The sequence below is a fragment of the Salvelinus namaycush genome, unplaced genomic scaffold, assembly GCF_016432855.1.
Source record: "Salvelinus namaycush isolate Seneca unplaced genomic scaffold, SaNama_1.0 Scaffold1055, whole genome shotgun sequence".
Lineage (NCBI taxonomy): Eukaryota > Metazoa > Chordata > Actinopteri > Salmoniformes > Salmonidae > Salvelinus > Salvelinus namaycush.
Genome location: NW_024057737.1, coordinates 56,200 through 65,656, shown reverse-complemented (window position 1 = coordinate 65,656; position 9,457 = coordinate 56,200).

Below are 9,457 nucleotides of genomic sequence, written 5' to 3'. Positions count from 1 at the left end.
AAGAACCCTCTGTGAAAAGGAAACACCATTCTCATACTAGAGTGGATAGATGGTAGTCCCGGATGTTGCGTATCGTGTTCAGCCAATCAGGTTGCACAAGTCTGTTGTTTACCCTTGATCTGAACGCTGTACCCAATGTCAGGAAGTAGCATTAGCCACCATAGCATGGTGGTGGAGAATGGCGTTTCGTTAAAAAAAGTACGCATATTTTCACAGTTTTCTTTTCTTCTGCCTTCTCGCCATTAAATCGAGTTAAGGAGGATATCAAAACCTTTGCAGCCTGAATGAAGAAGGTTTTATGTATGAACCGGTCCACGGGGTTTAGGAGTGCATAACCGGTTCCATTCATTGCCTTTGGACGGTAAGAAAAAATGACTGAATATCGCCATCTGCCAGCCTTTAGGCTATGTGCGGCCGTGACACCCAACGCCAAATCAAATTGTATTGGTCACATACACATATTTAGCAGACGTTATTGCAGGTGTAGCAAAATGCTAGTAAAGGAACTAACTGTCAGGCAGTGATCATGTTCCAACTTGTCTGACTTCCATCTTGTAAATGCAGATTTATTTGTGCAACTTTATTCAAATGAACGAAACTAGCTATATTTCCATCCATTTGGTGACAGATTTTCATGTGAATATTCAAAAATCCTCATTAAGTGGTGTTCCCACCAAACAGACTTGTTGCAGATATAAACCAGTGTGTGATGATGTAGTGCACACAAAATATACTTTTTCGCTTCAGTTTTCATGTACCGAATAAGAATCTAAAGGTCAATGTGTTTCCGTCCATTTTCAACTCCACCGCTGCGTTAAATAGAAAACGTGTCGACTCTGGTCTTGGTACGTGCGTTCTAGCCAACAGCTCCCAGATACAGTGTGGACAGGCTAGTAGTCTACATGATGACATTATTATGGATAAGAGCATGGATCATCATGTCACCAGAATCAGAACCTCAATATTTATTGGAAAGGAGCATCAAGGTCAACGTGCTCTTTCACCACCTTGTGAAGTTCATCACTAGTTTCATGTGTAGCCTAATAAACGGCATAGTTCCCTGAGTTGTAGTGAGAGGACCGTTTTATGAGCTGAATTAAAAGATCCCAGAAATGTTACAAATACACAAAAAGCTTTTTTCTCACAAATGTATTTATTTACGTCCCTGTTAGTGAGACTTTTCTCCTTTGCCAAGATCATCCATCCACCTGACAGGTGTAGCATATCAAGAAGCTGATTAAACAGCATGATCATCACACAGGTGCACCTTGTGCTGGGGACAATAAATAAAATATGCCGATTTGTTGCACAACACAATGCCACAGATGTCTCAAGGGTTAAGGGAGCGTGCAATTGGCATGCTGACTGCAGCAATGTCCACCAGATCTGTTACCAGAAAATGTTAATTTTTCTACCACAAACCGCCTCCAACAACGTTTTAGAGAATTTGGCAGTACGTCCAACCGGCCTCACAACCACAGACCACGTGTAACCACGCCAACCCAGGACATCCACATCCAGCTTCTTCATCTGCGGGATCGTCTGAGACCAGCCATCCGGACAGCTGATGAAACTGAGGAGTATTTCTGTCTGTAATAAAGCCCTTTTGTGGGGAGAAACTAATTCTGATTCGTCCCAGTGGGACTAATGACTGATTTCATTATACGAACTGTAACTCATTGTAATCGTTGAAATTGTTGCATGTTGCGTTTATACTTTTGTTCAAAATGGGGGGGTTTGATGCTTAAATTTTTTTATTGCCTGCGCTACAGACGGCTATATCGGCCTGCTAATACAGGACTAGGAAAGGCCCAGTACACTACTTTAATACAGGACTAGTAAAGACCCAGTACACTACTTTAATACAGGACTAGTAAAGGCCCAGTACACTACTTTAATACAGGACTAGTAAAGACCCAGTACACTACTTTACTACAGGACTAGTAAAGACCCAGTACACTACTTTAATACAGGACTAGTAAAGGCCCAGTACACTACTTTAATACAGGACTAGTAAAGGCCCAGTACACTACTGTAATACAGGACTAGTAAAGGCCCAGTACACTACTTTAATACAGGACTAGTAAAGACCCAGTACACTACTTTAATACAGGACTAGTAAAGACCCAGTACACTACTTTAATACAGGACTAGTAAAGACCCAGTACACTACTTTAATACAGGACTAGTAAAGACCCAGTACACTACTTTAATACAGGACTAGTAAAGGCCCAGTGCACTACTTTAATACAGGACTAGTAAAGACCCAGTACACTACTTTAATACAGGACTAGTAAAGACCCAGTACACTACTTTAATACAGGACTAGTAAAGACCCAGTACACTACTTTAATACAGGACTAGTAAAGACCCAGGACACTACTTTAATACAGGACTAGTGAAGGCCCAGTACACTAATACAGGACTAGTAAAGGCCCAGTGCACTACTTTAATACAGGACTAGTAAAGGCCCAGTACACTAATACAGGACTAGTAAAGGCCCAGTACACTACTTTAATACAGGACTAGTAAAGGCCCAATACACTACTTTAATACAGGACTAGTAAAGACCCAGTACACTACTTTAATACAGGACTAGTAAAGGCCCAGTACACTACTTTAATACAGGACTAGTAAAGACCCAGTACACTACTTTAATACAGGACTAGTAAAGACCCAGTACACTACTTTAATACAGGACTAGTAAAGGCCCAATACACTACTTTAATACAGGACTAGTAAAGACCCAGTACACTACTTTAATACAGGACTAGTAAAGGCCCAGTACACTACTTTAATACAGGACTAGTAAAGGCCCAGTACACTACTTTAATACAGGACTAGTAAAGACCCAGTACACTACTTTAATACAGGACTAGTAAAGACCCAGTACACTACTTTAATACAGGACTAGTAAAGACCCAGGACACTACTTTAATACAGGACTAGTAAAGACCCAGTACACTACTTTAATACAGGACTAGTAAAGACCCAGTACACTACTTTAATACAGGACTAGTAAAGACCCAGTACACTACTTTAATACAGGACTAGTAAAGGCCCAGTACACTACTTTAATACAGGACTAGTAAAGGCCCAGTACACTACTTTAATACAGGACTAGTAAAGGCCCAGTACACTACTTTAATACAGGACTAGTAAAGGCCCAGTACACTAATACAGGACTAGTAAAGGCCCAGTACACTACTTTAATACAGGACTAGTAAAGACCCAGTACACTACTTTAATACAGGACTAGTAAAGGCCCAGTACACTACTTTAATACAGGACTAGTAAAGGCCCAGTACACTACTTTAATACAGGACTAGTAAAGACCCAGTACACTACTTTAATACAGGACTAGTAAAGGCCCAGTGCACTACTTTAATACAGGACTAGTAAAGGCCCAGTACACTACTTTAATACAGGACTAGTAAAGACCCAGTACACTACTTTAATACAGGACTAGTAAAGGCCCAGTACACTACTTTAATACAGGACTAGTAAAGACCCAGTACACTACTTTAATACAGGACTAGTAAAGACCCAGTACACTAATACAGGACTAGTAAAGGCCCAGTACACTACTTTAATACAGGACTAGTAAAGACCCAGTACACTACTTTACTACAGGACTAGTAAAGACCCAGTACACTACTTTAATACAGGACTAGTAAAGGCCCAGTACACTACTTTAATACAGGACTAGTAAAGGCCCAGTACACTACTTTAATACAGGACTAGTAAAGACCCAGTACACTACTTTAATACAGGACTAGTAAAGACCCAGTACACTACTTTAATACAGGACTAGTAAAGACCCAGTACACTACTTTAATACAGGACTAGTAAAGACCCAGTACACTACTTTAATACAGGACTAGTAAAGGCCCAGTACACTACTTTAATACAGGACTAGTAAAGGCCCAGTACACTACTTTAATACAGGACTAGTAAAGACCCAGTACACTACTTTAATACAGGACTAGTAAAGACCCAGTACACTACTTTAATACAGGACTAGTAAAGACCCAGTACACTACTTTAATACAGGACTAGTAAAGACCCAGTACACTACTTTAATACAGGACTAGTAAAGACCCAGTACACTAACACAGGACTAGTAAAGGCCCAGTACACTACTTTAATACAGGACTAGTAAAGACCCAGTACACTACTTTAATACAGGACTAGTAAAGACCCAGTGCACTACTTTAATACAGGACTAGTAAAGACCCAGTACACTACTTTAATACAGGACTAGTAAAGACCCAGTACACTACTTTAATACAGGACTAGTAAAGGCCCAGTACACTAATACAGGACTAGTAAAGGCCCAGTGCACTACTTTAATACAGGACTAGTAAAGGCCCAGTACACTACTTTAATACAGGACTAGTAAAGGCCCAGTACACTACTTTAATACAGGACTAGTAAAGGCCCAGTACACTACTTTACTACAGGACTAGTAAAGACCCAGTACACTACTTTAATACAGGACTAGTAAAGACCCAGTACACTACTTTAATACAGGACTAGTAAAGACCCAGTGCACTACTTTAATACAGGACTAGTAAAGACCCAGTACACTACTTTACTACAGGACTAGTAAAGACCCAGTACACTACTTTAATACAGGACTAGTAAAGGCCCAGTACACTACTTTAATACAGGACTAGTAAAGGCCCAGTACACTACTTTAATACAGGACTAGTAAAGACCCAGTACACTACTTTAATACAGGACTAGTAAAGGCCCAGTACACTACTTTAATACAGGACTAGTAAAGGCCCAGTACACTACTTTAATACAGGACTAGTAAAGGCCCAGTACACTACTTTAATACAGGACTAGTAAAGGCCCAGTGCACTACTTTAATACAGGACTAGTAAAGACCCAGTACACTAATACAGGACTAGTAAAGACCCAGTACACTACTTTAATACAGGACTAGTAAAGACCCAGTACACTACTTTAATACAGGACTAGTAAAGGCCCAGTACACTACTTTAATACAGGACTAGTAAAGGGCCAGTACACTACTTTAATACAGGACTAGTAAAGGCCCAGTACACTACTTTAATACAGGACTAGTAAAGACCCAGTACACTACTTTAATACAGGACTAGTAAAGACCCAGTACACTACTTTAATACAGGACTAGTAAAGGCCCAGTACACTACTTTAATACAGGACTAGTAAAGGCCCAGTACACTACTTTAATACAGGACTAGTGAAGGCCCAGTACACTACTTTAATACAGGACTAGTAAAGGCCCAGTACACTACTTTACTACAGGACTAGTAAAGGCCCAGTACACTACTTTAATACAGGACTAGTAAAGGCCCAGTACACTACTTTAATACAGGACTAGTAAAGACCCAGTACACTACTTAATACAGGACTAGTAAAGACCCAGTACACTACTTTAATACAGGACTAGTAAAGACCCAGTACACTACTTTAATACAGGACTAGTAAAGACCCAGTACACTACTTTATACAGGACTAGTGAAAGGCCCAGTACACTACTTTAATACAGGACTAGTAAAGGCCCAGTACACTACTTTACTACAGGACTAGTAAAGGCCCAGTACACTACTTTAATACAGGACTAGTAAAGACCCAGTACACTACTTTACTACAGGACTAGTAAAGGCCCAGTACACTACTTTAATACAGGACTAGTAAAGGCCCAGTACACTACTTTAATACAGGACTAGTAAAGACCCAGTACACTACTTTAATACAGGACTAGTAAAGACCCAGTACACTACTTTAATACAGGACTAGTAAAGACCCAGTACACTACTTTAATACAGGACTAGTAAAGGCCCAGTACACTACTTAATACAGGACTAGTAAGACCAGCTTCCTACAGGACTAGTAAAGACCCAGTACACTACTTTAATACAGGACTAGTAAAGGCCCAGTACACTACTTTAATACAGGACTAGTAAAGGCCCCAGTACACTACTTTAATACAGGACTAGTAAAGGACCCAGTTACATACTTTTATCTACAGGACTAGTAAGGACCCAGTACACTACTTAATACAGGACTAGTAAAGACCCAGTACACTACTTTAATACAGGACTAGTAAAGACCCAGTACACTACTTTAATACAGGACTAGTAAAGACCCAGTACACTACTTAATACAGGACTAGTAAAGACACAGTACACTACTTTAATACAGGACTAGTAAAGACCCAGTACACTACTTTTAATACAGGACTAGTAAAGCCCAGTACACTACTTTAATACAGGACTAGTAAAGCCAGTACACTACTTTAATTGACAGGACTAGTAAAGACCCAGTACACTACTTTAATACAGGACTAGTAAAGACCCAGTACACTACTTCTAATACAGGGACTAGTAAAGACCCAGTACACTACTTAATAAGGACTAGTAAAGCCCAGTACACTACTTTAATACAGGACTAGTAAAGGCCCAGTACCACTACTTTAATACAGACTAGTAAAGGCCCCAGTACACTACTTTAATACAGGACTAGTAAAGGACCCAGTACACTACTTTAATACAGGACTAGTAAAGACCCAGTACACTACTTTAATACAGGACTAGTAAAGGCCCAGTACACTACTTAATACAGGACTAGTAAAGGCCCAGTACACTACTTAATACAGGACTAGTAAAGACCCAGTACACTACTTTAATACAGGACTAGTAAAGACCAGTACACTACTCTTAATACAGGACTAGTAAAGGCCCAGTACACTACTTTAATACAGGACTAGTAAAGCCAGTACACTACTTTAATACAGGACTAGTAAAGACCAGTACACTACTTTAATACAGGACTAGTAAAGACCCAGTACACTACTTTAATACAGGACTAGTAAAGGCCCAGTACATACTTTAATACAGGACTAGTAAAGGCCCAGTACACTACTTTAATACAGGACTAGTAAAGCCAGTACACTACTTTAATACAGGACTAGTAAAGACCCAGCTACACTACTTTATACAGGACTAGTAAAGGCCCAGTAAACTACTTTAATACAGGACTAGTAAAGGCCCAGTACACTACTTAATACAGGACTAGTAAAGGCCCAGTACACTACTTTAATACAGGACTAGTAAAGGCCCAGTACACTACTGTTCGTGAGTTCTGCATTGTATGTAAGTTCACATGTCCAGGTTTGTCTACTCCGTTTTGTTGTTTTGTTAGTTTATAGTGAAGTTCGTGTTTTTCGTCTTTTCTGTAAATAAATATGTCATCACAACCCGCTGCGCCTTGGTTCAATCACTACTCCTCCTCTTCGGTAGTAGAGGAGGAGGAATACCGTTACATACATATATAAACTCTCTATATATAAACTCTCTATATATAAACTCTCTATATATAAACTCTATATATAAACTCTACATATATATAAACTCTATATACATCTAATATAACCCTGACCACATCTACTATAACCCTGACCACATCTACTATAACCCTGACTACATCTACTATAACCCTGACTACATCTACTATAGACCACATCTACTATAACCCTGACTACATCTACTATAACCCTGACTACATCTACTATAACCCTGACCACATCTACTATATCCCTGACCACATCTACTATAACCCTGACCACATCTACTATAACCCTGACTACATTACTATAACCTTACATCTACATAACCCTGACCACATCTACTATAGACCATCTACTATAACCCTGACCACATCTACTATAACCCTGACACATCTACTATAACCCTGACCACATCTATAACCCTGACCACATCTACTATAGACCACATCTACTAAACCTTACTAATCACTAGACACATCTACTATAACCCTGACCACATCTACTATAACCCTGACCACATCTACTATAACCCTGACCACATCTACTATAACCCTGACCACATCTACTATAACCCTGACTACATATAGTATAACCCTGACCACATCTACTATAACCCTGACCACATCTACTATAACCACATCTACTATAACCCGACACATCTACTATAACCCTGACCACTCATACTATAGCCCTGACCACATTATATAGAAAACATATAATATATATACACCTATAACATCTACTATAACCCTGACTACATCTACTATAACCCTGACTACATCTACTATAACCCTGACCACATCTACTATAACCCTGACACATCTACTATAACCCTGACCACATCTACTATAGACCACATCTACTATAGACCACATCTACTATAACCCTGACTACATCTACTATAACCCTGACCACATCTACTATAACCCTGACCACATCTACTATAGACCAATATCTACTATACCCTGCCCAATATGACCACATCTACTATAACAATGACCACATCTACTATAACCCTGACCACATCTACTATAACCCTGACCACATCTACTATAACCTTGACCTCTACATAACCTAGACACATCTACTATAGACCACATCTACTATAACCCTGACCACATCTTCTAAAACCTGAACATCTACTATAGACCACATCTACTATAACCCTGACCACATCTACTATAACCCTGACTACATCTACTATAACCCTGACCTCATCTACTATAACCCTGACCACATCTACTATAATCCTGACCACATCAACTATAGACCACATCTACTATAACCCTGACCTCATCTACTATAACCCTGACCACATCTACTATAATCCTGACCACATCAACTATAGACCACATCTACTATAACTCTGACCACATCTACTATAACCCTGACCACATCTACTATAACCCTGACCACATCTACTATAGACCACATCTACTATAGACAACATCTACTATAGACCACATCCACTATAACACTGACCACATCTACTATAACCCTGACTACATCTACTATAGACCACATCTACTATAGACCACATCTACTATAGACCACATCTACTATAACCCTGACCACATCTACTATAGACCACATCTACTATAACCCTGACTACATCTACTATAGACCACATCTACTATAACCCTGACCACATCTACTATAACCCTGACCACATCTACTATAACCCTGACCACATCTACTATAACCCTGAACACATCTACTATAACCCTGACCACATCTACTATAACCCGACTACATCTACTATAACCCTGACACATCTACTATAACCCTGACCACATACTACTAGAAACCCTGAACCACATCTACTATAACCCTGACCACATCTACTATAACCCTGACCACATTACTAACCGACCACATTACTATAACCCATATCTACTATAACCCTGACCACATCTACTATAACCCTGAACACATCTACTATAGACCACATCTACTATAACCCTGACCACAATCTACTATAACCCTGACCACATCTACTATAGACCACATCTACTATAACCCTGCACCACATACTACTATAACCCTGACCACATACTACTATAACCTAGACCACATCTACTATAGACCAATCTACATAACCCTGACCACAATCTT